Source organism: Tachysurus fulvidraco, chromosome 19 (genome assembly GCF_022655615.1).
Source record: "Tachysurus fulvidraco isolate hzauxx_2018 chromosome 19, HZAU_PFXX_2.0, whole genome shotgun sequence".
NCBI lineage: Eukaryota > Metazoa > Chordata > Actinopteri > Siluriformes > Bagridae > Tachysurus > Tachysurus fulvidraco.
Window position 1 is genome coordinate 1,990,809 of NC_062536.1, and position 8,777 is coordinate 1,999,585.

The 8,777-nt window shown below is 39.6% G+C and overlaps 2 long non-coding RNA genes across 2 annotated transcripts in view; both read left to right on the forward strand.

Annotated features, from left to right (window-relative positions):
- Positions 1-2,550, forward strand: part of LOC125139556 — a 2,790-nt gene extending 240 nt beyond the window's left edge. The window contains exons 2-3 of the long non-coding RNA XR_007138587.1: positions 1,585-1,779; positions 2,369-2,550. This is a non-coding gene — a long non-coding RNA (uncharacterized LOC125139556). The remainder of the gene's footprint in view (positions 1-1,584; positions 1,780-2,368) is intronic.
- A 2,703-nt stretch (positions 2,551-5,253) lies between these two features.
- On the forward strand, positions 5,254-7,014 carry LOC125139553. The gene is made up of 2 exons (XR_007138582.1): positions 5,254-5,344; positions 5,983-7,014. It is a non-coding gene; the product is annotated as an uncharacterized LOC125139553 (long non-coding RNA).
- Positions 7,015-8,777: the final 1,763 nt, after the last annotated feature.

The following is an 8,777-nucleotide window of genomic DNA, read 5'->3' on the forward strand; positions in this document are numbered from 1 at the left end:
CATTGTGGTATTATTTATGTGAGCTTCAGCTGAGAGACCGGTATCAATAATCACACCGAGGTCTTTTACTGCTGCACATGATGTAATAGAAAGACCATCCAGAGTTACTCTGTAATCAGAAAGCTTACTTCTGACTGTCTGTGGTCCTGGTACAAGAACTTCTGTGTGTCAGAGTTAAACAGGAGGAAGTTAGTAAGTGTCCACTGTCTAATGTCCTTCACACAATCTTCAATCTTATTAAACTGGTGTCTCACATCTGACTGCTGAAACATACAGCTGTGTGTCATCAGTGTAACAGTGGAAGCTAATACCATCCATCCATCCATCCATCCATCCATTTTCTACCGCTTATCCGGGGCCGGGTCGCGGGGGCAGCAGTCTAAGCAGGGATGCCCAGACTTCCCTCTCCCCAGACACTTCCTCCAGCTCTTCCGGGGGAATACCGAGGCGTTCCCAGGCCAGCCGAGAGACATAGTCCCTCCAGCGTGTCCTAGGTCTTCCCCGGGGCCTCCTCCCGGTTGGACATGCCCGGAACACCTCCCCAGGGAGGCGTCCAGGAGGCATCCGAAACAGATGCCCGAGCCACCTCAGCTGACCCCTCTCAATGTGGAGGAGCAGAGGCTCTACTCTGAGCTCCTCCTGAGTGACTGAGCTCCTCACCCTATCTCTAAGGGTGCGCCCAGCCACTCTGCGGAGGAAACTCATTTCGGCCGCCTGTATCCGGGATCTTGTCCTTTCGGTCATGACCCAAAGCTCATGGCCATAGGTGAGGGTAGGAACGTAGATCGACTGGTAAATAGAGAGCTTCGCCTTGCGGCTCAGCTCTCTCTTCACCACAACAGATCGGTATATCGACCGCATCACTGCGGAAGATACACCGATCCGCCTGTCGATCTCCCGCTCCATCCTTCCCTCACTCGTGAACAGGACCCCAAGATACTTAAACTCCTCCACTTGAGGCAGGAACTCTCCACCAACCTGAAGAGGGCAAGCCACCCTTTTCCGGCTGAGAACCATGGCCTCGGACTTGGAGGTCCTGATTCTCATCCCCGCCGCTTCACACTCGGCTGCAAACCGTCCCAGTGCATGCTGAAGGTCCTGATTTGAAGAAGCCAACAGGACAACATCATCTGCAAAAAGCAGAGACGAAATCCTGTGGTCCCCAAACCTGACTCCCTCCGGCCCCGACTGCGCCTAGAAATCCTGTCCATATGAGGGTATAGAGATGGTCCAGTGTTCCACGACCAGGACAAAACCCGCATTGTTCCTCCTGAATCCAAGGTTCGACTATCGGCCGAATTCTCCTCTCCAGTACCCTGGCATAGACTTTTCCGGGGAGGCTAAGGAGTGTGATCACACTCGCTAATACCATGTTTATTAATAGATTACTCTAGATACTAGTTAGTTAGCTGTAGTTAAACACTAACTTTACCCATTTTAGATGTAGATGTGGACTGCAGTGTCACTTTAACCATATTGTCTAACTGGTGTTTGTACTTTCAGTATTTATAAAAATGAGAAAAGTTTTGAGGACGTGTTTGATCATTTGTGTGAGTTCATTATGTTTTATTTTATTTCCTTTAGTATCAGCTGTGATTCACTTGGAGTAAAAAGTTGGTCATCTCTGGTCTCAGCGCTCAGATCAGAAACCTCCAAACTGAGAGAACTTCATCTGACTGTGAAAACACTGAATCTGTCTGAGAATAAACTCGGAGACTCAGAAGTGAAGACTCTCTCTGCTGGACTGGAGAATCCTCACTGTAAAGTGGAGACACTGAAGTAAGATCATCTCTCTGAGACTCACAATAACTCACTAAAGCAGCAGTTATATACAGTGTTGTTTTTCACCTGAAATGTTCTGTAACACTACAACATTCAGAACAAATAGATTAGTCATTAAGTGATGAGTTTTCTACAGAATCACTTAGGAATTAAATAAATAAATAAAAGAGTAAATAAGAGAAAAAATCTAAAAATTAAAAAGATTAATTATTTTTAATGCCAGCAAAACTTTTGCAACTCAATAAAAAATTTATATCAATAATTGTAAATAATATAATAATATAATATAACAGGTGAAGCTCCAGGGTCCTGGTCCCACCCATGTGGAGTCCTGGCCCACCTACATAAACTCTGTTATAATGTTAGAGTTATTAATAAAGCCCAGTTGTCACTCACTAGGAGCTGCTGCTTTAAGAAGCTTCATTGAGTGACGTTGCTCAGTAACATTTCTGTGTGGTGTTTAGTCGTGTAACAGACTAGTTTAATAAAGACGTTATCTTCTCTGAAACAGACACCACACTGTGTCTTTACCCCTGAAACTCCTACACTGTAATCAGAGGATATAATAAGATGAAATGTGTTACAGTTTGTGTTTACACTGGAGAACAGTGTCAGAGTGGAGATTGGACTCATCTGAGAGCTGAAGAACAGAACTGCAGTTGGTTTAGGAGTACATGGGGCAACACCAACACAAAGTCATTTTAACTCCAATTAAAACACTCAATGCATTTATTTAATTTATTATTTATTTTTATTTATCTAAAAATTAAAAAGCAAAACTTTTGTAGCTCAAATGAACTTAATATCAATAATTCAAGAACAGATCTCTTTCAGCTCATTGTCCTCTTTTTACAGTCACGTAAGTTCTTTTGAGTGACAGCTGATTTTGAGGTTCTTCTCAACCCTGTGCCCACCCTGTTTTACCCAGGACCACCTACTGTTCACTATCTGACAGGAATGTTTTGTTCAGTGTTAATTATACTTTATATAATAAACATATGTTGATAAAGAGTGTGTCATTGTGTCTCTCTACAGGTTGTGTGATTGGCATGTCTCAGATGAAGGCTGTGCTGCTCTGACTTCAGCTCTGAGATCAAACCCCTCACACCTGAGAGAACTGGATCTGTCTGATAATAAACTAGGAGACTCAGGAGTGAAGATTCTCTCTGCTGTACTGGAGAATCCTCACTGTAAACTGGAGACACTGGGGTAAGATCATATATTAAAACATTAATAATAAATCATGGTCTAATCTTCATCCAGGTCGTAATAATAGATAAACACATTGTGTATAAATAAAACAGTCACAGTTGTTCTTGTCAATACTGAATAAACCATTTACACTTTCACTGTCTGGGGTTAAAAAATACACCAATGAACTAACAACTTCTCCAAAAACTAATTAGAGTCTGACCCTGTTTTAGGTCTGATTACTGACAGTCTGATCTTCTCAAGAAAGATCTGTTCATGTGAACTCGGATTAAAACAGAGATTTTTTTGAGATGTGAAGCAGAGAAAAGTTACAGAAAACATTTACATTAATATTTTATTTCTCACATACACAACCATACACAGTACGACATGTAGTGACATGTTTTTAATCTGTCTGTGATTTAAACATCAAATAAAATAGAATAATAAAAAATAAAATAGAATAAAAATAGAATAGATGTAACAAATAGAAATGTAAGAATCAGTTTAATTGAGTGTAAAAATAAATGTGAATATAGCTGCAAGCAATGGGATCACGGTGGCTTAGTGGTTAGCATGTTCGCCTCACACCTCCAGGGTCGGGGGTTCGATTCCCACCTCCGCGTTGTGTGTGTGTGGAGTTTGCATGTTCTCCCCGTGCCTCGGGGGTTTTCTCCGGGTACTCCGGTTTCCTCCCCCGGTCCAAAGACATGCATGGTAGGTTGATTGGCATCTCTGGAAAATTGTCTGTGTGAATGAGAGTGTGTGTGTGTGTGTGTGTGCCCTGTGATGGGTTGGCACTCCGTCCAGGGTGTATCCTGCCTCGATGCCCGATGACGCCTGAGATAGGCACAGGCTCCCCGTGACCTGAGAAGTTCGGATAAGCGGTAGGAAATGAATGAATGAATAGCTGCAAGCAGCGATGGCGGCTCTCACACGTTTTTTTTATCGCTATACGGTGCCTCCCAGAAAACAATGCAAGTGCATCAAGTGGGTAAATATCAGTGACTATTTTATGTTGTGACTGACCCATTTGGAGACTGTAGGTAAATGTAGGTAAATGTGTAGGTAAAACCCCACATTTTAGACAAACAGGGGCACTAGTGAGCCACTTAAGAGACACACCTTTGTCTGACCTTTTTGTCCACACTTAACAGTTGACAAATGTGATGTTTGTGTCAAATTTCAAGTTAATCTAAGCACGCCAAAAGCCTTAAATATGTCTGAAATAAAAGTAAACTTTGACAAGATGCCATGGCAACGGTGTTTGAGATATCAAATATCCCTTCGCAATTTCGCATTATATTCAATCGCATGAATCCTCTAGGAGGAGTATTTAAAAGTTCATTGCATGCCATTGTGAAAAAATCCACCTTTGTGACTGAAATAAATAAATAAATAAATAAACCCGAGCAAAAACACTAAGGCTCCGCACCATCTGTGCTCAGGCCCTAAATATGGATCAGTGGCAGAACAATGTGAGTGTTTTAATAAAGTTCAGATGTGTTAAATACTGCAATATATGAAATATGTTCTGTGTAAAATAAAATTAGGCTGATGTCTCAGTGTTGTGTATGAAAGTCCAGAAAAAGTCCAAGTTCTAGTCTTATGTGTTGTCCTGGTCTGTAAAGTGTGTGTTACTCAGTCCACAATAATACACACTGTCTACAGTCAGGGTCGACACTCGAGCCCCAGTAAAATGTTCCTGATAAATCAGTGTCTGATGATGTAGATTACAGTAGATATGTCTGAAAATAGGCTTCGTCTTCATCACACATTAATATTTACATCATGATTTAAAACATGAAGACTGATTGTAATGTTAGCTGAAGTGAAAATATCCTGTACCCTTCAGTCATAAGCCACGCCCTTGATAAGCCCCCCCCACCCCCCCACCCCCACCCCGTGATCCTTTTTTCACTTTTCTCAGTAGAAATGTGGACTTGCAGTCAGATGATAATTAATAATCCCACATTGTACCTGAGGACTGAGGAGATGTAACTACCAGACTAACACTTATCACTGTGTTAATGAGTAGTATGTGAATGTGGATTTAGATGAATGACGACTTCCTGTTTTGTTTTTCCTGTTGTTGCTGTTTTCGCAAAAAAAATACAAAAATAGATCAAAGTGATTAAACACTAGAAACGTCCCTGTGTACAACCAGTGATGAGTGTGTCATTGTGTCTCTATACAGGTTGTATATGTGTGGTGTCTCAGATGAAGGCTGTGCTGCTCTGACTTCAGCTCTGAGATCAAACCCCTCACACCTGAGAGAACTGAATCTGTCCTATAATAAACTAGGAGACTCAGTAAAGAAGCTGCTGTCTGATCTTAAGGATGATGAACATTACAAACTACAGACACTGAAGTGAGTAATGACCTGTTAATAAAAGTTTACCCTCATTATCATTACACATTGATACACATCACATTTCTCTTCAATAACTTTCACATTATCAGGTTAGAAAATGTCACTATATTCTGTTTAATCAGGATTTTTCTAACGATTCTCTTTAATGCTGTTTTGTGTTCAGTAAAGTGTGTTGATGTAAAATTCATGTGAAGGCAGAAAACAGGGATTCAGACAGTCTACAAAAAGTCACCAATGAGTTGATGAGTGATTGTTAATGAACATTGTGTCTTCTGTCATTCCTGTAAAATTCACCTGAGTTTGTTCTTAAAGTCTGCACTTAAATATAAATGTAGAACAAGATCTAAATGACACAGTAGTGTTTGTTATATAAAAAAGCTCCTGTGATTGGATAAGAGCAGTGATGTGATGGGTAAAGATCTGCTCATTATCCTGTTAGAACTTGTGGAAGTTCTCATTTGTTCTAGTTAAATGTTAGAACACAGATGTTAGTAAGAATGAAGAAATGTTGAATGATTCATTATAAACAGGAGATGATGTTTCTGTTGGAGCAGAGATGATTACATGCTGTTGGTCATGAAGTACAACAGTCCACTTTGTGCTGATTAATTCACATCTTTTTCTTTCATATTCAGGGTCTAATGAATATCTGTGTGTGATGAAGACTCCAGTGTTCCTGCGTTACCATGATGGAGAATAGAGAACATATTTATTAACACATCACTCATTTAGTTCTAACACATTAAACACACACAGAGACGTGAGAAGTGTGTGTTCATCGTGTACAGTGAATCAGACTAAACACAATTCTACACTGAGTTTATAATGACCTCTGATCCCTGGATAAAATTCCCTGGACCTCAATCCCATAAAAACCTGAGGGATTATTTGTAACAGCAGGTGAAAACCCACATGAACTCGAGCTGAACCCTGTTCATTTTACTGTTTGTGTGATTTATTATTTGTTTATTACTGTGATATGATTTACACTTTTTACACATGTATAATTATAGCTATATTACTGGGTACATAATTAAAATTATATTGTATAAAGGTACTTAAAATGTCTTGTAGAAATACATCATACATTTAGAAGGAATAAAATACACAAATACAGTGTCATTATTTTTGTTGTGTAAAATTAATATTATGTATAGATAATTCTGTAGAATATTCTGTAGAAAAACTATTTTTGTTCTTCAAATATATAATCTATATAAATAAAGTTCTTCAAAAATAAATGTATGTCTAACACAATATATAGTTACAGAATGTATTTCTGAAGAGAAACATGTTTGTAATAAAAATAAATGACTATAACATGTAGGGTTAACATTATAACACAACGTTGCTGAGTTAAAACAACTCCCACTGGATCAGTCCACATTGTACCCAGTGCTGGAGTTCAGAATCGACCCAAACTGGGTTCTGTTTAATCTCAGACATTTTAGACTGCACCTTTATGAGGAGACTCACCTGGGAATGAGTGAAGATGAGCACAAACTCCTTCTTTCTGTTGTGTATCAGTCTGTTTTTTACCTGCTTCCCTCTCATCTGTTTTAGTCAGTAGTGGAATTATTATTAATATAATTATTTTCAATTAGTTTTCGGTGCAGCAGCTAACGAATACTCATAATTTAACCAACATTAAAATGTTATTACATTTATTTAACTGTCGTTACAACTTGATGTATTGTGCAATGTCTTGTTATTAAGCCTATAAAGCAATACTAGTGCTGCCTGTGTGTCTGTTGCTAGCACATCAGGAGATACAGCTAATTTCAGTTTATCCTCCACAAGCACTGCTCCTTCTCAGTCATGCATCCAGCTACAGTCATGTGCAAAACCATAGGGGGAAACATCGACTGTGTGCTGGTGGGTCAAACACAGCTCGATAAAAAAATAAGACAATGTCAATTCAAGTCAAGAAGCTTTTATTACAGCCATATATAGCAGTTACAGTACACAGTGACAATAGACAGCGTTTCTCCAGGATCATGGAGCTACATAAAACAAAGACAGAACTAAGGACTTAGTAAGTTAGTTCTAGCCACATACTGTAAAGTGCATCTGTGCAACCTGGTGTACACAGTGCAGGACAAGACTAACAAGACATACAAGACAGACAGGACTAAAGACAGTGCAGACAAAAAATACAGGATACAGGACATTTAACAAAAAGACAATACACAAAACAGCACAGACCAGTGTAAATACCGTATGTTCAACAATATTGCATGTGCAGAAATACTGGAATGAACACATTAGTATTATAGCAGCAGTTACATGAGGTAATGTAATGTATTGTGCAAAACAGCAATCAACTGAAATGTGAAATACAGCATGTGTAAAGAGCAGAAACTGTGTGTAAATACATCATGTACACAGTTTGATATGGTGGTGTGTTTTTGTGTGTTTGTGTATGTGTGTGTGTGTGTGTGTGTGTGTGTGTGTGTGTGTGTGTGTGTGTGTGTGTGTGTGTGTGTTGTGCTCAGTACAGTTCAGTCTGATGGCCTGTGAAAGAAACTGTTACACAGTCTGGCCATGAGGCCTGAATGCTTCGCTACCTTTTTTCCAGATGGCAGGAGGGTGAAGAGTGTGTGTGAGGGGAGTGTGGGATGAAGAGTGTGTGTGGTGTGTGTGTGAGGGTAGTGTGGGGTGAGGTGTTTGTGGGGTAAAGAGTGTGTGTGAGGAGTATGTGTATGTTTGTGGGGTGTGTGACGTCATCCAGAACACTGTTGGCTTTGTAGATGCAGCGTGTGGTGTAAATGTCCTTGATAGAGAGAAGAGAGACTCCAATGCCATAACATTAAAAACCTCATATTCATTTTCATCACCTCATATTGTAAGTGTCCTGTGGTGAGTATTTTACACCTAGGTTTCAGCTCAAGTCAAGTCAAGAAGCTTTTATTGTCATTTTAACCATATATATCTGATGCAGTACAAAGTAAAATGAAACTATTTCTCCAGAACCATGGTGTTACATACAACAACATAAAGCTACAGAAAACAACACAGACATAAGGACTTAAGTCCTAGTCACATAAAGTGCAACGTGTGCAACCAAATGCAATAGTGTGAGACAAAATACAGTGCAAACAGACAAAACAAAACACTTTAAGACAAAACAAAAATATACATTTACAGCATGTGACAGACTCTCTTATCCAGAGTGACATAAGGAAGTGCTGTTAAGTCTCTATCATCAACATTAACTCTGGTTCACTAGGCTACAGACTTAAGACACCATGAGCCTAAAACACACACACGCACACACACACACGCACTGGAAAGTGTGTACTGTATATTATAAAGTACATTGTGCTTTAGAGCAATTGTAAACATATACAAACTTATGTAATAGCTTTGATGAGGTATTGAAATGAGTCGTGCAAACAGCAATGTGGAGTGCAAAAACAGCAACGAGTGA